Source organism: Bos indicus x Bos taurus, chromosome 4 (genome assembly GCF_003369695.1).
Source record: "Bos indicus x Bos taurus breed Angus x Brahman F1 hybrid chromosome 4, Bos_hybrid_MaternalHap_v2.0, whole genome shotgun sequence".
Lineage (NCBI taxonomy): Eukaryota > Metazoa > Chordata > Mammalia > Artiodactyla > Bovidae > Bos > Bos indicus x Bos taurus.
The window spans coordinates 27,332,155-27,358,128 of record NC_040079.1 but is presented as its reverse complement, the minus strand read 5'-3'; the positions used below and the strand labels follow the sequence as shown (position 1 = coordinate 27,358,128).

Sequence of the window (25,974 nt, the reverse complement as noted above, 5' to 3'; positions counted from 1 at the left end):
AGGAAGGGGAGAGAGGTGAGGGAAGTTCAAGAGGGAGGGGACACATGTATACCTGTGACTGACTCATGTTGATGTATGGCAGAGCCAACACAGTACTGTGAAGCAATTTTCCTTCAGTTAAAAATAAATGAGTTTGGGGAAAAAGGAAAAAACAAAAATTGGGGCAAGCAGAGCACATATTTTTAATCTCATTTTAGTGATGAGGCTGAATTAACCACTCCAAAATTATACATCACTGGATAGCCAAGACTGGGGTCTGACTTCACACCTTTTCAGTATCCTGGACTCCTCATCCCTCCAACCTGCAGCTGTTCCTCAGAGCCAGGCCTGAAAACAATGAATTGCAACCCTGACTGCATATTAGAATCACCCAAGGGCTTTAAAAACATTCAGGTCCAAACCCCAGAGATTCTGATTTAATTGATCTGGGTGGGTCCCAGGCTTCAGTAGGTGATTAAAAGCTCCCCAGCTGCTTCTAACAAGTACCCAGGACTGTGAATCATCATAGGCAAACTCAGAGGTGGCTCAGGGTAGGAGTTCCCTGGCTTTTCTGCACATTGGAATCATCTGGGAATCTTTAATAATATTGCTGCCTGGCTCCCTCCCACAGACATTCTGATCTAGTGTGGCATGCACCCTGGGCGTCCGGATTTTTTTTTTTTTTTTAAGCTCTCCAGGTGATTCCAATAGTCAACAAGTTTGGAAACCATTGGCATAGGCTAAGACCCGGCTCCTTGACATGTGGCCTATGGACAGCAGCCTCAGGATCACCTAGGAGCCTGTTAGCAGTGCAGAATCTCAGAATCTCTGGACCTGCTGAATCAGAATCCGCATTTTAACACGATTTCCAGGTAATTTGTATGCACAGTCAAATCTGGCCTATGGAATGACAAAAAGGCAGATGAAGGCATAATTTTTTAATCAACCCATCTGCTCGTTCATTTATTCAGTCATTATACTGATAATCACAGAGCGCTGGCTGTGTGCTAGCACTGTGCCGAGCACTGCTTATTCAAAGATGAATAAGGCTAGGGATGCGATGAGAACGGAGCTGTCACAACCCGAGGGCAATGCCAGTGCCCATGGGAGCGGAAAGGATGTACTGTATGAGAGAGAACAAGGACTAGTGCCTTTCACTCTCTGGAGAGCAAAGGGCTCATCTTATAAGACAGGTGTGTTCAGGGGCTACGGAGACTCGGGATGGCTGCTGTGGAGGTGGGTGCACGGGATAGAAAAGGGGTTCCATGCCCCCCAAGGAGCCTCAGCTTGAGCTGTGGACAATGAGGTGCCTGTGGAGGCTGTAGGTAAGACAGAGGAGAGTGTCCTGACTCAGATGGGTCTTCTAAAGAGAGCTGTGAAAAATCAAGTGGAAGGACTGGAGTGGAAGAAATCTGGTGGCTGTGGAGACCAAATGGAACATAGAAAGAGGTCCAGTGATGAGGAGGTGGCTGAAAGGATGGAGAAGAGGGCCAGGTTTGGGAGAGGCTTCTGAGGGAAGATCAGCAGGACTTAGGGGCAGGCTGCATGTGGGCTAGCAGAGAAGGCAATGGCACCCCACTCCAGTACTCTTGCCTGGAAAATCCCATGGACGGAGGAGCCTGGTAGGCTGCAGTCCATGGGGTCGCTAGGAGTCGGACACAACTGAGCAGCTTCACTTTCACTTTTCACTTTCACGCATTGGAGAAGGAGATGGCAACCCACTCCAGTGTTCTTGCCTGGAGAATCCCAGGGACGGGGGAGCCTGGTGGGCTGCCATCTATGGGGTCACACAGAGTCGGACATGACTGAAGTGACTTAGCAGCAGCAGCATGCGGGCTGGAAGGGAGAGAAGTAAGCGTGGCTTCTATGTGAGCAGTTTAGGCATCCAGGTGAAGGTGGCACCATCAGCTGAGGTGAAGAAACAGGAAGCTGGGCGACTTTGAGCAGGCTGAGAGGCCACTGTGTGTTTGGGACTGGAGCTAAGGAGACAGGCTGAGGCTGGCTGGGGATCTGGGAGTCAACAGCGTTCAAGGGTCATTGAAGTCATAGGAATGAGTGAGATAATTTAAAGACAGAGGAAGTGGGGAGAGAGAGAATACTGGGGCCTGACAGTTTAAGGAGAGATTGGAGGAGGAGGAGAAAAGGAGGGGGGGGCAGGAAGGAGGTGGAAAAGTGGGAAGGAGCCAGTAAAGACAGGCTGGCAAGAATGAATCAGAAAAGGAAAAAGAACACCAAGACAGAGGATGCCTGAAAATAACAAAACATTTTTGTGGAGTAAAATGCTGCAGAGAATTCTGGAGATGAAGACTGAAAGCTGGAGTTGGGAATTAGATCATTATTGACTCGGTGCTCTCAGTGGCGCACGGGTAGAGGGACCAGGTCGTAGTGGGTCTAGGGGGTTGAGAAAGGGGACACAGAAAGTGTAGATTCGTCTCCATCGTTGGTGGGAAGAGGGAGGGGGGATAGAGCAGTAGTTTAAAAAAGATGTAGGACAAAGGGGTTTCTGTATCCTGTTTAGGTTGGAGAAGATGAGCCATTCCTTTTTTTTTTTTTATTGGGGTATACTTGCTCTACTGTGCAGTTTTGGTTTCTGCTGTACAATAAAGTGAATCAGCCATATGTATACATGTGTCTCCTCCCTCTTGAGCCTCCCTGCCCGCCATCCCACCCCTCTAGATGATCACAGAGCACCAAGCTGAGCTCCCTGCGTTATGCAGAAGCTTCCCTCTACCTAGCTGTTTACATGGTTTCATATATCTGTCAATCCCAATCTTCCAGTTCATGCTACTTCCCCTTCTCCAGCCCCACCTCCACACATCTGTTCACCGCATCTGCATCTCTATTCCCGCCCTTGGTAATAGGTTTGTCTGTACCATTTCTCTAGACTCCACATATATGCATCAATATACACGATTTGTTTGAGCCCACTTCTGAGTTAAGAGGAAAGAATTAAAAGTGGTTAAAAATAGCGGGGAGAGAAAATAACTATCTTCTACCAGGGAGGGGGAGATGCAGTTCAGAAACTGCATGAAACACATACCCCTATATTATAATTGTGTCATTTTAATTTTTGCATGTCAATTAGAGAAATGTATTGATTTTTTATTGAATGAAAGATTCTTTAAATTCGGTAGTACTTTATAATTTTCAAAAATTTCACATACATGATTTCATGTAATCCCATGCGTGCCTGCGTGGTAAGTCGCTTCTGTCGGGTCTGACTCTTTGCGACCCTATGGGCTGTAGCCCACCAGCCTCCTCTGTCCATGGGGATTCTCCAGGCAAGAATACTGGAGTGGGTTGCTGTGCCCTCCTCCAGGGGATCTTCCCGACCCAGGGTCGAACCCATGTCTCTTTGTCTTCTGCATTGGCAGGCGGGTTCTTTACCACTACCGCCACCTGGGAAGCCCATGTAATCCTATAATAACCCTTTTTATCCTTCACCCCTATCTTGCTCCTCCCCTTCTCCCTCTTCCCACTGGTCACCACTTATTTGTTCTCTCTGAGTCTGCTTCTTTTTTGTTAATATTCACTAGTTTGTTATATTTTTTAGATTCTACATATTAGTGATCGTATAGTATTTGTCTTTGACTTACTGCACTTAGCACAATGCCCTCAGAGTCCATCCACATTGCTGCAAATGGCAAAATTTCAATTTTTTAATAGCTGAGTAGTATTCCATTCTGTGTCTGCGTGTGTGTGTGTAGCATATTGTCTTTATCCATTCATCTGTTGATGGAAAGTTAGGTTGTTTCCTTACCTTGGCAATTGTAAATAATGCTGCTACGAACATTGGCGTGTATGTATCTTTTCAAATTAGTGTTTTTGTTCTTCTCAGATATATACTCAGGAGTGAAATTCCTGAGTTATATGGTTGTTCTATTTCTAGTTGTTTAAGAACCCTGCATACTGTTTTCCACAGTGGCTATACCAATTTACATTGTACTCATTTTCTAAAAATATCTTTTAAGTAACTTTACTCTTTAAAATACTCTTTACTCTTTTACTCTTTAAAATACTATACTACTATTTTGGTATAGTATAATAAAGAGGATATTATCAACTATTTACTATAAAAGAAGGTGTTTTAACTCTAGCAGAATTAGGAAAGAATCTAGTCTAATATCTCAACCAGTGAGAGATCTCTCTCTCTACAGTAACTCTAATAGCTGGTTGCCTAGCTCTGCTTGGCTATTTCCAGAGCAAGGAATTCATCTTCTCTCCAGTGATCTGTTCCATCAGCTGAGAAATGAAGAGGCTTGCATGTAAGGAGCTGAACCTGTCATTGAATAACTCTCCATACCTCACTAGTCCAACTTATGTCCTCTGAGGCCACAAAGAAAGTATCAGTCCTCCGGCATGAGATCTCTTTGATATTTGCATGTGGCCAGAAACCCCATGCATATCCCCTTCTGGCCCCTTCACTCTCTTCTCTTCTCCAGACAAAATGTCTGCAGGCCCCCATCATTCTGTGTATGACACTTTGCTCTCCTGGCCGTCACACACTGTATTAAGCATGAGGGCTTCAGAGAGACCAGTAGGTTGCATTCTGCTCGGGAGATACTTTACAGACTGCCGACTTACGCCATTCACTGTGTTCAGCTCTAGGGACCCAAAGATGATTGAGAAACAGCTATGGTTCCCGGAAGCTCAGCCACATGAAGTGGCATGTGGAACAGAGTCTATCTCCCTTCTTTCTCAAAATACCTCTAGACTTATAGGAAGGGGATATTCTTTTCTTAAAAAATACAGAGATTTCCCTGGTGATCCAGAGGTTAAGACTCCATGCTTTCAATGCAGGGGTCATGGGTTCAATCCCTGGTCAGGGAACTAAGATCCCATATGCTACATGTCATGGCCAAAAAAATAAATAAACAAAATAAAGTAATTAAAAAATACAATGATGAGGAGAGGCCATCAGCAGATGAGAGGTTTCCACAAAATTCTAGAAGACTAAGAGCAGCTGGAGGTCTGAAACAGTCATATAGAAGAGTGGAGAAAGCATCAGCTTAGAGAACTCAGAGAAGGGACAGTAGATGAGAAGGGGCTGATGTACTCCTGAGAACCCCTGAGAACTGGTCCCCACAGGGCCGGGCATGGCAGAAGGCAAGAATGAGATCTGATGCCAGAGTAGGGAGATTATTTGAACGTCTGCTTATGTAACTGTCAACCCATACCACTAGATTACCAGGTCTCCAGCCCTCACTCACGTGATTGGAGGTTTCTTCTAGGAAAACTGAGTGGCCCCAGAAACAGGCATGTGAAGATCCCCAGAGAACAACCAGCTCCTGCTGAGAACCCAAGAGCCAAACTCAGCTACTGAGGAAACCCCCAACACACACAGAACTCCCAAATGACATTTCAGTGTCTTATTTTTCAATATGTGAATCGACACAGCCAAAGATAACTCACCCCCCAAGGACAGTCTCCACCATAATGAGACTGAGGGAAACACGGAGAAAGAAGACCCCTGAGGAAATGGAAATAACCGAAGAACAGAAAAGAATTCAAACAAAACGAGCACAGCCTCTAATTAATGTCCACAGAGACAGTACCAAAAGGGAAAACTCAGAGGACAAGAAAGTGCTCTTGGAAATGAAAACATTTTAAGAATGGCTGCCAAAATAAAATATTCAGTTAAATTAAAGATAAAATTACGGAAATTTCCTCGAAAGCAGAAGATGAAGATTCAGTAGCATTCAAAGATGAAGTTGAGGAAATAACCCAGAAAGCAGAATAGCAGGATAGATGAAAAAGAAAATAGAAATGAAAAGAGAATCCATTTGGTAGGTTCACATGGGACTAATAGGAGTTCCAGAAAGAGAGAACAAAGAACTCTGAGGGGAAGAAACTATCAAATCAATAACACAAGAAAATTACCAACCCTGAAGTTTAGAGGTCTTTATAAAGAAAAAATCAGCAGTGTATGTCAACCTAAAATTTCAGTGTATCAGGAACAAAGAAAATAACTCAAAAATGTTCAGAGAGAAAATATAAAAGCCCATGAACATTACAGAGGCAAGAGAATTCTTTTTTTTTTTTCTTCAAGAGACTCCAAAATACAGAGGAACCAGAACTTCAAAATTCAGAGGGAAGGTAATTTCAACCCAGAATTCAACACATGACAAATTATTATCTTCTAGCACAGAATAAAGACATTTTAAAGATTATAAGGGCCCAGACAGTAAAGAATCTACTGGCAATGCAGAAGACCTGGGTTTGACCCCTGGGTTGGGAAGATCCCATGGAGAAGGGAATGGCTACCCACTCCAGTATTCTTGCCTGGAGAATTCCATGGACAGAGGAGCCTGGTGGGCTATAGTCTATGGGGTCACAAAGAGTTGGACATGACTGAGTGATGAACACTTTCACTTTCAACACATCAGTTAAGCAAGTTGTTAATAATGTACTCCTCAAAATAAAGGTGGAAGCAAAGAAAGGTGGACAGAAAATTTCAGAAGCAGTGGCTACAATCTGGAAAGCAATTGGGAGATGTCTCTGGCTGATAGCTGAGCCCAGGGAGCTGCTATGCTGTCCAGTTGGGAGCCCAATGAGAGAGGGCTCATGGCAGGGGGTTTCTCAAAATTAAAGTAACCAAGGCACCAGAGCTTCTGAATAAAGCATAAGCCTTATATAAAGCATGGAGAACTGTTTGAAGGAGATCATGGGAAGAAATAAAATAGAGCCAATTAGCAAGTCCTGGAAAAGCAAAAAAACCTACACACGCAAAGCTTAAACCTTGTATGCTAATTGATTCTGCTGTGGCCATGTTTGCATAGTCACCAAAATGTAAACACTAATTAACCAAAGATGGTGATAGACCAGGAGAGGTAAGGTGTGGGCAGCGAAATACAAGTGTACCCTCATCTGTTATATAAGAAGTACATCTGCGGGTAAGCATCTATTCATATGCTCATGAGCCATTTTTATTTCCTCTTCTGCTTTGTGTTTTGATTATTTTTCTGTTTATTTCAACCAAATTTTCATCTAGCTTAATGATAAAACCATAGAAGTAGTCCCATTTGGGTAAGGAGCAGTTAGATGAAGTGTTAACTATAAGAGAAAGAAGTGAAGCACCAAATTAGAAAACAGAAAGTAAAATTGTATCCTTCATGTAAAATGATGTGATTACATAACTTGAAAACCCAAGAGAATCAATGGAAAAAAATTGCAAATAGTAAGAATTCTATAGGATTGCTGATGCAAAATTAATATGGCAAATTAACAGCATTCTTCAATAAAACAATCAGAAGTTTTAAAATATAACAGAGAGGAAAACCAATTGTAATAGCAATAAAGGGCAAGATCCATTATGAAGAATTTTGAGACGTTCAGTAATGCAATAGAACTCATCAAATGAAGATGAAAAACTTCTTGGGCTGGAAAATGTTGATCTTAAGTATAATGATGTTAATTCTTCTTAAATTATGCAATATCTAGATAATACCTACATAATTATTTCTTGAAACCAGACAAGCTTATTCTCAAGTTGATATGGAAAAATAAACATGCTTGAAGAACCAGGAAATTCTCATAAAGTGGAGTTGTGAGAAGACAGCAGTTCTACTCTGTGTGAAAACATAATTAAAATAGAGAGGTACTGGAGAATACTTGGTCAGACCAATATGACAGAATAAAGAGCTCAGAAATAGGCACAAATTTATATGGGGCTTTAGAATATCATAAAATGGCATTTCATATCAGAGAGGAAAGACAGATTACTCAGTAAATAGGTCTGGCACAGCTGGAGACATATCTGGGGAAAAAGTTGACTCCAACTCACTCTTTACTTCAAAATAATGGAACAAGTATATAAAAGTTAAAACTGAAGCTATAAAGGTACTAGAAGAAAATATGGAGTATCAGTTCAGTTGCTCAGTTGTGTCCAACTCTTTGTGACCCCATGGACTGCAGCATGCCAGGCCTCCCTGTCTATCACCAACTCCCGGAGTTTATAATATTAATATATAAATATATGGTCTTACAGTAGGGGAGAACTGTGTGCTTATGAAGCTTTATTCAACAGAAGACTAGTTAAATCAACTACTTAAAAATATATCCCTGCATTGGAAAAAAGCACAAGATTAAACAACAAATGATAAATTGCTAAAAGATATTTGCAGACATATGGCAGACAAATGCCTACTTTTTTCTATAGAAAGAACCACTACAAATCAATATAAAAAATGAAAAAAATCCCACTGAAAAATGGGTACGGGATGTGAATAAATACCAGAGATAAAGAAAAATTCATTGCTCTGGTACAGATAAAAAGATACTCAATCTCATAATGAGGGAACTGCAAGTGATTACAATGAGGTGTCATTTTTCATCCTTCAAAACTCAACAAGGATGGAAAACAGAATAGTGTATTGGCAAGGATGGGGAGCATTCATGCATTATTGGTGGGAGACTAAATTGGTACAAACCAATATCTACTGTCAAGTAGAAAAGGCAAGCATAGAACAGTGTGTAGAGCATGTGACCTGTCATTTACATTTAAAAAAGTAAACACATATACTTTATACAAATATAAAGGGGCTTTGAAAGAAACCACAAGATACAAGTCTCCTTTCTTCCTCCTTTCCCTTTTTTTTTTTTTTCAGATTAATTAATGTATTTATTTTTGGCTGGGCTAAGTCTTGTTGCTCTGCGCAGGCTTTCTCTACTTGTGGCGAGTGGAGGCTTCTCTCTAGTTATGGTGTCTGGGCTTCTCATTGTGGGGTCTTCTCTTGTTGCAGAGCACCAGGTCTAGAGCTAAGGCTCAGTAGTTGTGGGGCATGGGCTTTATTGCTCCGCAGCATGTGCAATCTTCCCAGACCACGCTTCAAACCTGTGTCTCCTGCATTGGCAGGCCGATTCTTAACCATTGGACCACCGGGAAAGTCCTCTCCCTCCGTTCTTCTTTCCTTCCTTTTTTTCTTTCCTCCCTTTAAAAAGAAATAGAAATAATTTTATGTATTTCTAATTATAAAAGTATTCATTGCTTCTCATAAACAAGAATCTGAAAAATACAGAGAGTTTTGTTAAAAAGAAAAGCAAAACCATCTTCAGCCTTATCAGAAAAAATCACAGTTAACATTTTGTTGTATATTCTTTCAGATATTTTTCCTGATGTATATTTTTGAAATATTATCCCACCTTGCACATTATTTTCAATCTGATATTTCTCACTCAACAGCATCTTCCTCTTCCTATTGGAATGGTCAAAATTTGTATTGCTTTCTAAGAGAAATATATGTATTACGGACAGTTATCTTTGTGTGTCATAGTGCAAATATTTTCCTAGTTCGGATTTCTAATTTGTATGACGTTTAAAACTTTTTTTTTTTTTTGAACTCTCAGAGTGGTAAGTGGGTTTTTCATTCCCCAACCAGGGATTGAACTCATACCCCCTGCATTGGAAGTGTGAGTTCGTGCTCAGTCACTCAGTCATGTCTGACTCTTTGGGACCCTATGGACTGTAGCCCACCAGGCTCCTCTGCCCATAGCATTTCCCAGGCAAGAATACTGGAGTGGGTTGACATTTCCTCCTTCAGGGGGTATTCCCCGACCTAGGGATCAAAACTGCATCTCCTGCATCTCCTTGCATTGGCAGGCAGATTCTTTGCCACTGAGTCACCTGGGAAGCCCCACAGAGGCTTAACCACTGGACCATCAGAAAAGTCCCCAAACTTTTTATTTGGGGGGATTTTCAAACGTAGGCAGCATAGTGTAATAAGCCTTGGCATATCCATCACCCAGCTTCAGCCATTATCAAAATACGGCCAATTTTGTTTCATCTGTATCCCTTCCACTTCCTTCCTATTATTTTGAAGCAAATCTCAGACATCCCATCATTTTATGTGTAAACATTTTGGCAATGTAGTGATTTTGACATATGGAAAATTTCAATGTTTCAGTAAATCAAATCAAATCAGAAGACAATAGTCTTTGTGAAATCCCAGCATGATTTCTTGAACAGCATATCATTTCCCCCACTGACTTGAAATGCCAGTTGGGTTTTCTGTTCTCTTCCTTTGATCTGTCTGCTTAATCTGACACCAATACTTTACTGCTGCAGTTACTATAGGTTTAAAATATATTTGTTCATATTTGATATGACAAGCATCAGGGGATGCTCTAATTTAGTCTTTTTTTTTTCTCCCCCAAATTTTCTTATGTATTTCTTCACATTTATTCATCCAGATCAATGTCAGATTTATTTTATCAACTTCAACTCAAAAACTCAATTGAGATTTTGATTGCAGTTATGGAAAATATATGGCGAATTTGAAGAAGATTGACATTTATACAATATCAAGTCTTCTTGTCTTAAAACCAAATATGGCCCTCTATTTATTCGAATTGTTCAGTAAAGTGTGAAAGCTCTTCTTTATGAGGTCCTGCACTTTTCCTGTTAAGATTCTTTCCCTATATTTTGTATTTCAGTTGCTATTATGAATGCAACTCCTTTCCCATTGTAACTTCCATAACATCTTACAGAAAACCCAAAAGAACTTTTTGGCCAACCCAATATATTCTAACTGATTGTTATCATTATATAGGAAATCTAATAGTTTTTCTGTATTTCTTTTGTAACTACCTGCCTTTAATCAACTTATTAATTACGATAATCTTCACTTGATCCTTGGATTTTCTATGGAGTTCATCAGGTTCTTGATTCGCCCTTTCCAATAATTATATCACTTTTCCTTTTTCTTTTATAATGACATTGACTAGAACTTACTCCCATGCAATCTTTCATGATAGCTCAAATCAAGGACGTCTTTGTGCAGTTATAGGGTAGTATTTTATCGCTAAGCATGACACTTGCTCCTGATTTAGATTTGTTCTTTATTCTTCTTTGGAATTATCACTCTATTCCCAGTGTACTAAGGGTTGTTTTTTTTTTAATATATATTATATTTTATCAAATGCTTTTTGGGCATCTATCAAATGGTCATATGATTTTTCTCCTTTAATCTCTGTTCCTGAGATAAATTGCACTGATAGATTTTTAAGACTGACAATCTTTGAACTCCTGGAATAAACTTCTCTTTGTCATTTATAATACTATATTTATTACTCTTCTGCTGGACTCTATTTGTGATAGTTTATTATTCCCATTAATGTTGGTATATGACACTAAAAATTACTCTTTCAAAAAACTTAGCTGAGGAATAGAGAGGCAAACATAGAGAAAGGACATGTGGATACAGGCTGGGAATGGGAGAGGGGGGCTTAGAGTAGCACTTGCACATATACACAACCACGTGCAAAATAGAAGCTAGTGGGAAGCTGTGGTGTAGCACAGAGAGCTCAGCTCGGTGCTCTGTGACGACCTAGAGGGGTGGGATGGCAGGGGGTGAGGGGGTGGGAGGCTCAAGAGGGAAGAGATTATGTATGCATATAGCTGTTCACTTTATTGTACAGCAGAAACTGACACAACATTGTAAAGCAATTATTTTTGTCGTTGTTGCCGTTCAGTTGCCCAGTCGTGTCCGACTCTTTGCAACCTCATGGACTGCAGCACACCAGGCCTCCCTGTCCCTCACCATCTCCCAAAATTTGCCCAAGTTCATGTCCATTGCATCAGTGATGCCATCCAGTCATCTCAACTTCTGACACCCTCTTCTCCTTCTGCCTTCAATCTTACCCAACATCAGGGACTTTTCCAAACAATTACACAATTAAAAAAAAATGCTTAGCTGAGAAGGGCATGGGACCAGATACCAGGGGCTGGGTGGCTGCGAGCAGGAGAAGGGGTCACGGAAGAGAGGCCACAGCAGTTGAGGCCAGTCACAGTTGGAGGCCTCGGTTGTCATGGAGCCAAGGAGGCGTGGTTTTCCTCCCAGGTTGGTGGGTGAGGGCTGGAGGCACACTGGGACGCTAAGAGAGCAGCTGAGAGAAATGGGGCAAATCAAGATTGTCATGCATGCCAGGGCCTCACTGAGGTCGGAGACCTGGACTCTGGGGGGCTTCAATTTGCAAGGTGATGCAATGATTTTTTCTAGGACACTATGGGAGTGGAAAGGCACTCTGGGGCCAGTGGGGCATCAGTGGAGGGAAGATGGTTTCTGATGGGTTGTTGAGTGTAGAAGGCATCCAGCAGGGCCATGGAGGTAGCGGGTCCCACACATTGACAATGGGGATCATAAGACCTGGAAGGACACACACGACATGCAGACCTCTCCTCGAGATGGCTAGCACAGGTTGTCTTTTTCAAAATTTCCACCTCAAGGCAAAATTTTCCATTTATGTCCTGTCACAAAACAAGCAGAATGCACCATGGCTTAAGCCAGATGAGTTATGTAACTGATTTCATGCCCTGCCACGTTTCTGACAGTTACAAAAAGTCTATACTGTTGGGACACTGTGTTGGGACCATGGGAAGAATGTTCAACTGCGGGGCAAAAGCTGAGCAGGGGAGGGGTTCGGGTGGCCTGGCCGGCCCAGCCCTGCTGCTCTGATCCCCTGGGAGAAAGCGGTCTGGGAGGGACAGGGCAGCTAGGAGCTGGCCAAGGGTGTGAGTGCCTGAGGGGAGCTAGAGGTAAGACCTGGAGAGCAGGCAGCACAAGGCCCCCGAGGCTGGCCGGGTGAATGGGCCTCCTGCTTGGATCTTGAGGTCACGCTCAGATGATGCTGGGGCTTGGGAGACAGTGAGCGAAACAGACTGTCCAGGGAGTTGGGAGGTGAAAGCATGGCTGGAAGGCAGGCCCTGAAGAAGAGAAGCAGGAATGTTTGGAAAGTTGCAGTGGGGAGTGAGGCAGCCATGGAGCCTGGGGAGCCCAGAGAGGGGTATGACCCACTGAGGACCATCCCTCATCCCCACCCCACCCACCCAGCTAATAAGCAGTAGGGCTGAGATATACACCCAGGTCTGTGACTCCCTGAGGGACAGCAGGCATCCTTCTGGAGTGACCTGTAGACACTGCTGTCCCCATGCCACAAGACCCGGTCAGAGCTTGCCCTCCCTCCTGAAGGTGGCCACTGGGTGGCTAGGTTAAAAGTCTTCAACCCTGAATGTGCCCATGCAGCCAGGGCGCACAATGATGGAGTGCCCTTCTAGGACCCAGGGGCTCTGTCTCCATATGGGAGTGGCTCAACCATCTCCCCTGCCTGGCGGGTTCTTTGAGGGTTGCCCCCTCCCAGATGAAAGAGGATGTAGTGAGTGTGGGATTTGGCTCTGGATGGAAATACTTCTGGTTCTGGGTCCTTGGGCAAGTGGCCATCTAAGCTTCAGACTTCTTGGGCTTCCCTGGTGACTCAGACGGTAAAGAATCTGCCTACAATGCAGAAGACGCAGGTTCGATCCCTGGTCGGGAAAATCCCCTGGAGGAGGAAATGGCAACCCACTCCAGTATTCTTGCTGGCATAGTCCCATGGACAGAGGAGCTTGGTGGAGGAGCCTGGTGGGCTGCAGTCCATGGGGCCTCAAAGAGTCAGACACAACTGAGCAACTAACACTTTCACTTTTTGCCTGAGAAGAGTGGGTGCAGGACTTAACCTAGAACACATACTTCCCTTGTCAGTTGCTGTTATGATGAAAGAAGAGAATCCACATGTTACCGGTTGAATACCCTAGGTTCTCCCAGGAACTGACTCTTTGAGGGTGAGTAGCAGACGGGAGGTTTATTAGGGAGCACTCTCAGGACCCCACCGGGGAGGGGAGGAACCCCTCAGAACCCAGTCAGTTAACCCGTGTGGTTTGCCTTGGGAAGGAGAGGGGCCTGGGCAAGGTGACCCTCCTCAATCAAGGAGAATTCCAGAAGAGGGATGTGAGCTCTTAGGATGGCGGCACTCCTCACAGCTGGGAGAATAAGTCCATCAGCTATGAAGCCAGTCCCGGGCTCAGCCCCTGTGTGGATCAATTGATCTGAGGGAACCATGAACCCCCTAATATCGTGAAAAAGTGGGCATCCCTTCTAAGGCGAATCTTTTTATCAGCTCCCCAAAGGGGTCTCTAAACCCGGTTTTTAAGGAATGATTATCTTAGGGTCACGTTCTAAATGGAGAAGAGGATTTCCTTGACCATCCCACTCTGCACTCTGCCCTCCCCGCCTGGTCATGTCTGGGAAGTGCCTTCTGGAATCCCTTTCCCTCAGTACTCTCCTCTAATCCAGTAACCACCACGCCAGTCCAAGTGCTAGCCTACAGAGGGAGTGGACTTTGGTGTTGAACATTCAGATTTAAACACTTCCCCTGCCACTCACCCTGTGTGTGGCCTTGAGCTAGTTTCTTGACCTCTGTGAGTCTTAGTTTCCTCCCCTGGGACGTAGGAATAATTGTACTTATGTAATGGTTACACTCTAGAGATGGACTCTAGAATGTAGAGCTGGTTTAGGGAAGTGCTCAGCTGCACAGTGCATAGAACAGGGTAGGTGATTCGTAACAAAAATCATTTTCCAGGGTTCAATCACACTTTCTTGTCTATCACACTTTTTTGTCTGCCTCTCCTAGCATAACTGATGGATGCCTCAAAACCAGGGGGGTTCAAATAGTAGCTGGATGTCACAGTCCCCACTTTGGGGCTGGAGCTCCGGCAGGCACTCTTGCTCCCGAGAAAATGCCCGATCAGCAGGAGCCCCAAGTTATATTTGAGGAGCCCTTGAGCATTCACAAAGGGCATTCCCACCCTGCTCTCACAGCCGTTCTGGGCAGTGGACAGAGCAGCAATGATGTCTGAGTTTCCCAGGGGTGGAAGGCCTTCCTCAAGGCAAACCCAACTCCCCAAGGTCACAGAGCTAGCAAACAGCCAAGCTCGCTTCCTCCCTGGATTGGTTACGAGGAAGGTGTTGGCGCCAGACTCACTGCCTGGGTTCCGATCCCGGTGGACTCCGCCCCTTGCTGGCTGTGGCACCCTGGGGATTTTCTTCACCTGTAACAGTAGAGAAAACAATAGCTCTTCTCTCACAGGAAGACGTGGGGACAAACGTCGTGTCTGGAGCAGCGCCTACTCTTGTCTAAGTGTGAGCTGCTTGTGGAAAGGTCACAGTTTGCACCACACTTTCTGGGATTGAGGGGCTTCCGTCATAGCTCAGTGGGTAAAGAATCCACCTGCAATGCAGGAGACCCCAGTTTGATTCCTGGGTGGGAAAAATTCACTGGAGAAGGGATAGGCTACCCACTCCAGTATTCCTGGGCTTCCCTAGTGGCTCAGACGGTAAAGCGTCTGTCTGCAATGCGGGAGACCCTGGTTTGATCCCTGGGTTGGGAAGTTCCCCTAGAGCAGGGAAGGGCTTACCCACTCCAGTTTTCTGGCCTGGAGAATTCCGTGGACTGTATAGTCCATGGGGTCTCAATGAGTAGGACATGACTGATCGACTTTCACTGCTGGGATCAGAGCTCCATCACCCTCCTTTCTCACCACTCACCGTCTTCTCTGGTTCTCCTCAACACGTGTTGGTATTTTCAAGGGACTCCGCCTGAGGCCTCGGCCCCACACCTGCTCGACTCTTTCAAAAACCTTTCTTTTTCTTCTGTCATCAATCATTTCCATTAAGCCACCTGCCTCTTTCCCATGACTATAAACAGCAACAGCTCCCCTTGCCTCCTCAGCTGCTGCCCTCTTTTGCTTCCTTCCCCTTGAACTGTAAACTTCTAAAAAATATGTAAAGTACCTCGGGCTGTTGCCTTCCCCACGCACTTCTCAAGTACTGACCCTGGGCTCTGCTGCTGCTGCTGCTAAGTCGCTTCAGTCGTGTCCGACTCTGTGCGACCCCAGAGACGGCAGCCCACCAGGCTCCCCCCGTCCCTGGGATTCTCCAAGCAAGAACATGAGTGGGTTGCCATTTCCTTTCTCTGACCGTGGGCTCTGCTGGGTTTATTTCCCGGAAGCGGCTCTCTGAGGTCAGTGGCTGCTGAGAGGGTGGCCTGGCCCTGCTGAGGCTCTTGCTTTCCTCCCCTTCCCTTCCTCCCTCCCCTCGCACTCACTCAGCCCAGGTCATTTTTCCAGACTGACTCTCAGATCACCAGCCTTCTCCAGCTCTCTGGGGCCTGCCCAGCCCCCTCTTCCTCCTCAGCCTCAAGTCAGGGCATTGCTTTTAGATCTGTAGTTTCTTAGATCTGTGGGTGGATGTTTTTTCACCAAATGAGGGGGATTTTCAGCTTTTATTCCTGAAAAATATTCCTTTCTGCTCAATTCTCTCTCTCTCTCTCCTTTTTCCTTCTGACTCTTTTTATGTTAAATTACCTGATATCGTCCCATGGCTCAGTGAGTCTTTTGACTTTTTAAAAATCCATTTTTAAGTTCCTTTCTAAAATCATGTTTCTCTGTGGTCTTCAGATGGGATAATTTCTATTGATCTATTTTCAAGTTCAATGACCCTTTCTTCTGCCGACTCCAATCTGATGTTATAAGTTTATCCAGTGAATTTTTTATTTTAGATCTTGTAGCTTTGAGTTCTGAAATTTCCATTTGGATCTCTTTTATAGTTTCTATTTTCTGCTGAAATGTCTACATCTGTTCACTCATTATGAATATCTTTTCTTTTTAAACGCCTAAACATGTTTATGGTAGTTATTTACAATTTTCTATCTAATTCCAACATCTCTGTTATTTGGGGACCTGCTTATATTGGGTCTATTTTTCTTAATTATGGGTCTCATTTTCCTGTTTCTTCTCATGTCCAAAATGTTTTCTTACTGTATCATTGGCCATTATGGATGAGGCATTGCGGGGCATCTAGTTCACATTTCCTTCCTTTAATGGGTGTTGATTTGGTTCTGGTAGCTCTTGATCCTTGCAGGCTAGTGTTTTTTGCTTTTTTCTTCACTATGTTTTTTTCCTTGCTTTAAGATGTGGCACTGACTCTAACTCACGGCTGTTAGCCCTAAGGTGTTGCCTTTCCAGGATTACTCCTGAACATTCCAAGCATTTACTGAGGTCTCGCTACTTTTGTCTGGACTGGAACTTGGTCTCTGAGCCCTGCATGACCTGCTGTAACTCTGCACAACAGCCACCCTCTGATGGGCTTTATGGAGTCCAGTCCTGTGCAGAGTAGCCCTTGGCCGAGCACCCAGAGGAGACCTTGTAGCTGCCACAGTCTCCTTCAGCACAACTCCCCTTTCTTCACTATTGTGTTCATTTGCTAGGGCTGTCGGAACACAGTACCACCCACTGAGTGATTTAACTAGCCTGTATTCCTCACAGTTATGGAGGCTGGAAGTTCAAGGTCAAGGTGTCACTCTGTGTATCTAGATCTCCCTATAAGAACACCAGTCAGATTAGATTAGGGCCACCTTAAGAGACTCATTTTAACTTATATCTTTAAAAGCCCTGTCCTGGGACTTCCCTAGTGGTCTAGTGGCTAAGACTCTGTGCTCCCAATGCAGGGGGCCCAGGCTCGACTCCTGGTCAGGGAACTAGATCCCGCAAGTCACAACTAAGACCTGGTCACAGCCAAATACGTAAATAAAATATTTATTTTATTTTAGATCTTGTAGTTTTGAGTTCTGAAATTTCCATTTGGATCTCTTTTATAGTTTCTGCTGAAATGTCTACATCTGTTCACTCATTATGAATATCTTTTCTTTTTAAATGCCTAAACATATTTATGGCAGTTGTTTACAATTTTCTATCTCTTAATTCTAACATCGCTGTTATTTGGGGACCTGTTTAAAAAGAAAAGATATTCATAATGAGTGAACAGATGTAGACATTTCAGCAGAAAATAGAAACTATAAAAGAGATCCAAATGGAAATTTCAGAACACAAAGCTACAAGATCTAAAATAAAATAAATATTTTATTTACGTATTTGGCTGTGACCAGGTCTTAGTTGTGACTTGCGGGATCTAGTTCCCTGACCAGGAGTCGAGCCTGGGCCCCCTGCATTGGGAGCACAGAGTGGTAAAATCCAGGTGGTTCAGTGGTAAAGAATCTGCCTGCCAACACAGGAGACATAGGAGAGGTGGGTTCGACCCCGGGGTTGGGCAGATCCCCTGGAGTAGGAAATGGCAACCCCCTCCAGAATTCTTGCCTGGAGAATCCCATGGACAGAGATTTGCAGGCTATAGTCCGTGGGGTTGCAAAGAGTCAGCAGGACTGAGAGACTAAGCACACACGCACGTATATTTTGGTGTGTAAATGTAAAAGCCCTGTCACCAAATACAGTCACATTCTGAGGCATGGGGGTTAGAGCTCCAGTGTGTGACTTTGGGGTGGGGCTCCAACTCAGCCCATAACAGCTATCCTGCCCCTCAGAGTCTTGCCTCTTCAGCAGCGCTGCACTCTGACCTCTGTCGTGTGGAAAGTGCCACAGCTCCCCACAACCTGGACATGCCCTTGGCCACTATGAGCCCCAGACCCTTTCCGAGGGCCCCTCCAGGCAGGTCCAGCGCACAAGGCCCTGAACCACTCCTCCTTGGGTGTAATATGCTCACCTGCTGGGCCATTTACTGTGCTTCTTGAAGTGAAGTGAAAGTCGCTCAGTCATATCCAACTCTTTGTGACCCCACGGACTGTAGCCTGCCAGGCTCCTCCATCCATGGAATTCTCCAGGCAAGAATAATGGAGTGGGTAGCCATTCCCTTCTCCAGGGGATCTTCCCAACCCAGGGATTGAACCCAGGTCTCCTGCACTGCAGGCATATTCTTTGCCAACTGAGTCACCAGGGGAGCCCACCATAGTTCTTGCTCCCCCTGATCCAGAGCGGGATGCTTCCAGACCTGGTCTCCACTTTGAACAAGAAAGAGGGTTTTCTCTGCACATGTGATTATCTGACCTTTGGGAAAAGTTCTTTCTCTTAGAGGTCAGATCCTGGAGATCCTCCAGGGAATTATGGCAGCTTTCAGCTTTTAAGGCCCTCTTTTCAGAATCCAACTCTGCAGATCCAGCGAGTTCAGTTGGTGGAGTGGGGGTGGGAGGTTGGGTTTTTATTAGCATCAGAAAGAAACAAATCAAGAAAGTCTAAGATTATTAATAGAATGAAATTCTATAAACTGCAGTACCTCAATTCACTCCCCATTCAGAATATACAATAGTTATTTTTGTCTAAATTATTTCCTGAACAATAATAAGATTCAGATGTTAAACAACTGTTACTCTATTTAGTTTCATTTTATGGTTAATGAAACTATGAGGACAATATGAACTTACAATGGATCTGGAAAATATTATTACTGAGCAGATAAAAAGAATGGTCTATAAATTAATGAGTAACACTTGAATAAGGAATGTTTCTATTTTAACATGAAAAAAGGAAAATGTAAATATGAGATGGAGAAAATTACAAGGGACTGCGTGTCACCAAGCAGGTGACAAATCGCAAAACATGAAGCTAAAATGCCAAAAGATACAGAAAGGGTGATTCAGCTAGTGATGAAATCACAATGTAAAAACGCCTAATTTTAGCCAGAGTTCTATTACACAGCAATGGATTGGATGCATGTATGAAGAGCCTGCCCCCTGTAGCTCTGTGGGGAGGGAAGGTCAGCGGGGGTAACAGCAGTTGTAATAGGAAAACATGGCCAGTCCCCCTCGCACCTGTCCCTCCCTTCTTAACTTCCTTTTTTAATTCTTCCCTTCCTTCATCCCATCAACACTAACAGTGGCTGCTGGGTATACATCAGCTAACAAGACAGACAAGATTTCTGTCCTTATGGATTTATAGTCCAGAGGAATAGGCAGACATTAAACAAACAAACAAATCATTCTAATAACTATATATTTGCAAAAGGAGATTAAGTGCTGGGAAGATGCTGAGTGGACTTCATCTGGGTGCTCAGGGAAGGTCTCTCCGTGGGAGTGCCCATGAAGCAGGGAGTTATCCAATTGGAGAGGGCGAGATGATGTTCCTGGCAGAGGGGACAGCAAGGGCAAGGGCCCCAAGGCAAGCTCAGCGTGTTCTAGGAGCTGGAAGAATGCCAGTGTGCCTGGAGCGTAAGGAGAGAAGGAAAGACATGAGGAAAGAGGGGAGCTGGGCAGGGCAGGTGATCACGCGTGATTTAATGATAGAGATGATAACATCTAGAGATTTCTTTAAGGAGAGGAAGGACATGAGCAGATTTGTACTAAAAAATTAATAATAATAATAATTGCAGAGGGAGGTATGGACGTGGCGTGAGCAGGTAGGAGGCTGCTGTGGCCAACAAGGTCACCAGTGCAGAGGGTCTTCTGTAGGGCAGGGGCAGCACAGAAAGGGTGGGAGTGGGTGGATTGGAAATCCATGCAGGGGTTTGAACACGAGCCATCCAAGAAAGTGGGGTGAGGAAGTGGAGGTGCCCATGGTGGCCTCCGTTTTGTGCAGAACAGCCAAGAGGTAGGAGCACCCTCTCCTTTGTGTGTCTGAAACTCTCTTGTTTTACAATTAAGGGGCGTTAGCGCTGGCCTTTGAGAGGAAGCATGGGAAGTCCCTAAGGTCATTCTGTCAGTTGGCAGAGTGAGCTGGAACTGGAACCCAGGGATCTACCTGTGCCCAGCGCCCACCACTCAGCAGTACTGGGCACATCTCCACTGAGTTCCCTGCTCCGAGCTTGGGGTCGGGGTATTCCATAGTCTCAGGAGACCCCAGCCCATCCACTCCCCACCACCACCCCCATGCAGCCCTGCCTCTCTCCCAGGCTGGACATCACCCCAGGCCCCGCAGCCTGTGGCGTGACCCCACCCCCCACACTCCCGCTGCGGGCCTGCCCTGCAGACCCCCCTCCACCCAGCCCAGGCAGCAGGGACAGTGCCAGGCAGGCCTCCACACGCCAGCCTGGAGCACAGCGGCCGTGTCCACGTGCCCGCCTCCCTCCCTCCTGCTCTGTTTCTCCTCTCTGGGCAGCCTCCAGCTTCTATTTCTGCCTCCCTCTGTCCCTCCTGCCCTTCACTTATCACGGTCATTATCAAGTTCTACACCTGGAGAGCTGAAAGTGACCCTCCACACGGTGGGTCCTCAACTTCTGCTTATTAAATCGGACTGCAGGTCACTTCCCCCCGTTTGCCCCTGGGTCCTCACCGCTCTGACCCCTCTCCCCGCTCCCAGATGACCTGTACATTGTCTGCTCCTGACTCTTTCATCCTCGTAAATTTGCTGCATCCATGATGCCTTCCACCTCTCTGGGTCAGGTCCCTCCTATTGCCTCTCCTCGGAACTGTTGCAAAGCCTCTAACCTCTCCCCCCAGCCAACAGCCTCTCCCTCTTCCAATCAATTTCATAAATTTTTCCTGTTCCAAAACCTTCAGAATTCTTTCCCATTTAGGTTGTTACATAATACTGAGCAGAGTTCTCTGTGCTATACAGTAGGTCCTTGTTGGTTACCTTTTTTTTTTTTTTTGGTTCCACTATGCAGCCTGTGGGGTCTTAGCTCCCTGACCGGGGATTCCACCCATAACTCCTGAAATGGAAACATGGTGTCTGAACCACTGGCCCCTCAGGGAAGTCCCTGGTTATCCATTTTAAATATAGCATATATAGAACTGAATCACTTTACTGTACAACTGAAACCCACACAACATTGTTAATCAACATACCCCAGTATAAGAATATATATAATATATATAAGTGGGCTTCCCAGGTGGTGCTAGTGGTGAAAAGCCTGCCTGCCAATGTAGGAGACGTCAGAGACGTGAGTTTGATTCCTGGGTAGGGAAGATCCCCTGGAGGAGGGCGTGGCAACCCACTTCAGTATTCTTGCCTAGAGAATGCCATGGACGGAGGGAGCCTGGCAGGCCACAGTCTATAGGATCACACAGAGTCAGACACGACTTAAGTGACTTAGCACTTATACACACGCACACATACAAACAACCTTCAGAAGCTGCCCATTGCCTGCTGGAGGAAATACCTGACATCGAGGCTGAGCTTTAGCCGTTTGACCTTTTATTTGTCAAATGGCCATTTGACCTTTTCTGACTCCTCCCCATCCTTCACAAACCACCCAACCCCCACCCCAATCTGTTTCCACCTGGAGCCTTTGCTTCAGCCAGTCTCTCTCCACCTCTGAGTCCCAGAAGTTCAAACCCCTCCTGCTCCCCGGGACAGCTCCCAAGAGGCTCCTGGGTGAAGCCTCCCCAGTCTCCTCATGCTCCCCCATCCCTCCTGGAGGAGTGTCCCCTTCCTGGCCCCAGGGGCACTGGCACCTCCTCAGACACCCATCACTGCCTACCTAGCCCATCATTCCCTGTGCTGGCACCTGCGCAAAGGGGTCCCAGGGGAGATCAGCTCCCCGGGGAGGCTGAGAAGCTCGCTGGGAGATGAGTTTCGTCTGAGGGGCTCAGGACACCCAGGGAGCCATGTCTACATTTTCCCTTCTAAGCTGGGAGTTCCTGGTGGGTCGGGACTGTGGCGGGCTCCCCTCTGCCTCCCCAGCATCCTGTGCAGTTGTGGCATCCGGCAGGCACTCACAGACATCTGCCAAGTGAACAACCAGGGGTCTAGCGAGTGACCCTGAGACACACGCGGGACCAGGATTAGGGAACCCAGGAAAGTGCCAGGAAGAGGTGGAACTGATGGACTGAGCCAGGAGTTCAGTGAAGAAAGAGAGGAGAGGATGGAGAAATAGTGGGTGGAGGGGGCAGAGGGTAGGCGGAGAGACAGCCTCCTTGGGAGGAGCAGAGGGGCTGGGGTTGGGCTCAGACAGGGGACTGTGTCTGGATCTGGTGAGGTTGGTCCTGCCTGGACAGATGGTGTGCCAGGCAGAAGAGCTGGGGAAACAGAGGGAGCCCTGGCCTCGCCCCACACCTATGGACGGTCCCTCTCCCCTCCCACATGACAGTGGCCTTGATAGGAGTGATCTTGGGGACAAAAGTGACTGTGGGGGATTCAGGAGAGAGTGGGAAGGGGGTGATCAGAGTACCGAATAGTTTTGCTTGCAAGATGGGCAGTAGCTGGAGAGAGATATCTGGCCAGTGGAGGCCTTTTATTCAGGTGGGAATGACCCAGGAGGGGGCCACTGGCCAGTCAGTGTCCATGAGGTGGCCAGGGGGGGAGGGGTTCCAGACAGAGGGGAAGAGTGCGCCTTAGGGAGGAGCAGGATGGCTCATCAGAGATCAGAAGGGAAACACAGGTGTGCACAGCTGGGGAGACGTGGTAGCAGAAACAAGGTGTTTCTGTCTGAGCCACACACTGGGTTACTACGCCCACTTTAGTGGTGAGGAAGCCGAGGTACAGACAGGTCAAGTACCCACTATTAGGCAGTGGAATTAGAACTTGGCCTGAGATTGGAAGCCAGCAGACACTCCCCAAGGAGTAGGAGAACAACAGAGTCAGGGCAAGGCTGTCAGCAACCTTCTAGGTCCTGTCTGTCCTGGAAGCCAAGGGCAAAGAGAGCTGCATGGGCTTTAGGGTCAGACAGACACCAGTTCCGGCTGGGTCTCAGCCACTCACGGGCTGTGATTAGACAGGTCAGCTTCCTCCCCCGTGGGGGTGGGTAGAGAGTACCCCCTCCACGGGGTCTCTGTGAGATGTGAGCAGCGTGTGATGACTTGCAGCTCCTGTGTGATGACAGTGGAACGCCCTGGAGGGCCAACATCAGAGCAAGGAGGAGCCTTGGAGAGGAGGACCAAGCACCCTGTGGGGGGCGATGGGACCCGTGCACGCAGGAGGGGGCCGGCTGACTCCCTGAAGGCTCTCGGTTGCCCTGCCTCGCGGTCCAGTACCGAGGCCCGAGTGTCTCAGTTCAGACCCTGTAGTGTGATCCTCCTACGCCGTCAAGGTCCGGCCCGGGCGGGCTGCGGCACAGGCTGGAGCGGGGGAAGTAGGGCCGGAAGAAACCGTGGGGTCCCCAGGGAACCCTGGAGCTGTGGGGAGAACGGGGTGGAGGGCACCTGGGAGCAGTCCGAGCTCAGACAGGCTGCGGTGATTCTCAACTCCTGTGAACATTCTGAAGCAGCCCCAGGTCCCTCAGGATGCAAATGAATTACCACCAGGTATGGAGTCCGGAAGGCGGTGCGGGGCCACGCATCGAGGAGGGGGAGGCTGGGCAGGGCCAGTGTCTCTGGGCGGCCCCTGCTAACAAGCCTGTGTTGAGACCCGGGGAGGCATGAGCACCCAATCTCTCTGGCAGGTTCCAGATGCGTCCTCGACTCATTCAGGAAAATCACGAAACAAACCACCCTGTCCTGAGCTCTGCCATAGACCACATGCCGAAGCTGTCTATTCGGTAGACCTGTGATGCTGAGCGGACTATGTCTCCCTCCACCCCTCAGCACTTGTGGCCTCTGGGGGCGGAGTGGGGCGGGGGTGGTGGGGTGGTGGAGTCCTCCAGGCAAGACAGGTGAGACCCAGGCCGGGCGGCTCCTGGCACTTGTGGGAGGCTTTGCTGACTGCCCTCATTAGGGAAGCAAGAGGGCGCTGAGCTGTGGGTGCTTGGCTGCCACCTCCGTGAAGCAGTTCATTTGATACGTGCAAGGGAGGTTTCATAGGCTAAGCCATCTGGCACTTGATCCCTGACTTCACCATAACCATCTCATCTGCTGAGACAGAGGGCGTTGTCAGAACACACCAGAGGCCCAGCCCTGCAAGTTCAGAGTTGTCTGGCCTCAGAGGTCTCATCTGACAACTGTCATCCAAGCCCCTCTTCTGGGGGCTCTGGGCATTTATAACTCTGGGGGGTTCCCGACAGGATCTGGGTGCACAGATCCCCCCACCCAGGCTATCTAACTGAACCCCAAATCACAGCAGGAGACTAAAAGCCTCCAAGGTCAAGAAGAATACAGGGAGGCGTGGACCATGAAAAGGAGACATGCAGGCTCAAACAGCCCTCGCTCGAGGATGCATTACCGTTCTCCCAGGCCTGCCAGCCTCCCCACCAAATGGACCAGGTAAGAATTAGGTTGTGACACTGAGTTGGGGGAGGAAGGGGTTACTCAGAGTCTTGCTGCCCGCTTGCTTCCTGGCACTCTCAGCTCTCTCCTCTCACCTCTTCCCTCTCCCCAGGTCCTGGCTGCATCTCCTATCAGAAGGCCACCTGCAAGCCGAGCCCCCGAGGGCAGCGCCTTCCCCTCCTGCCCACTGGCCCTAGCAGGGCTTCCGGCCCCTTTGGATCTTTTTGCGGTCTGGGCTTGCTGTTCCTCTCTACAGTAGTCAGGAAGCCCTTACCCCAAAAAGTATCTGCGGGAGGCCTTGTCTACAGAGGCATGCCCCAGAGGGCTCCCGGTGGGTCACATACCAAACCCATGGACATGGAGTGAAGCCATCAACCTGGCCGTCCCGTAGAGCTGCTGTGTGACCTTAGGGCAAGTGCTGAGCCTCTCTGTGCCTCAGTGCTCCACCACTGGACTGTCAGTCATTTGACCTTCAGTCAATTACCGGTGCGCGAAGTCTGCGGGAGATTCCACGAGGTAAGAAGAAATAGGAGTGGCTCAGTTAATGTGATGGAGGTTGTGTGATGACTTGGCCCCAGTCTTCTGTCCTGTCTGGAGACCACCTCCCTCTAAACTTCTTTTGGGGAATCACCTCTCCTACGCTGTGGGCACTCCTGGTGGGACTGTCACTTGAGGCATCTCACATTTCCCTGCCCACTGTCCCAAGACAGGCCTGGGAATTGAAATCCCATGGGGAGGGATATGAGATGGGGAACAAAACATCGATGCTGACTGAGTGGCAGCTCTGCTGATGGGAAGACTATGAGCTTGTGCTGCTGAAGTCCCCTGAACTGCCTGGCACCTGCCCTTCCCCAGCCTGGACCCTCAACCCCCCACCTTCATTTCATGAACCACTCCCAAATCCCTCCAATAAAATGCTTCGTTGCTTTAGTTAAGCAGTCAATAGAGTTGCTTGCCTCAAGATCCAGAGACCCCTAGAGACAGGAGGTAGGATTGCTTACCTTGGAGAGAAGGTGGGGCAGGCCCTGGAGGAGCTGAGTGACCATCCTGGAGGGAGGGGCCTCCCATGGTGTCAGCCCCCAGGGCACAGGGGACAGGGCAGAAGACAGAGATCACATACACAGCTTGGGTTAGGGTCCCAGGAAGCGTTCCCAGCAGGTGAAACAATGTTGGGATTCAGGACAGAGGAGGACCATGTAATATGGAGAAATGTGACATACAGATAAACAGGGCCCTCAGGACTTCCCTGGGGGTCCAGTGGCT

General features: G+C 47.1%; 1 long non-coding RNA gene across 1 annotated transcript in view; it reads left to right on the top strand.

The window, feature by feature from the left end:
- Positions 1–25,654, top strand: part of LOC113891252 — a 32,497-nt gene extending 6,843 nt beyond the window's left edge. The window contains exons 2-3 of the long non-coding RNA XR_003510705.1: positions 24,566–24,708; positions 24,824–25,654. This is a non-coding gene — a long non-coding RNA (uncharacterized LOC113891252). The remainder of the gene's footprint in view (positions 1–24,565; positions 24,709–24,823) is intronic.
- The last annotated feature ends 320 nt before the right edge of the window (positions 25,655–25,974 follow it).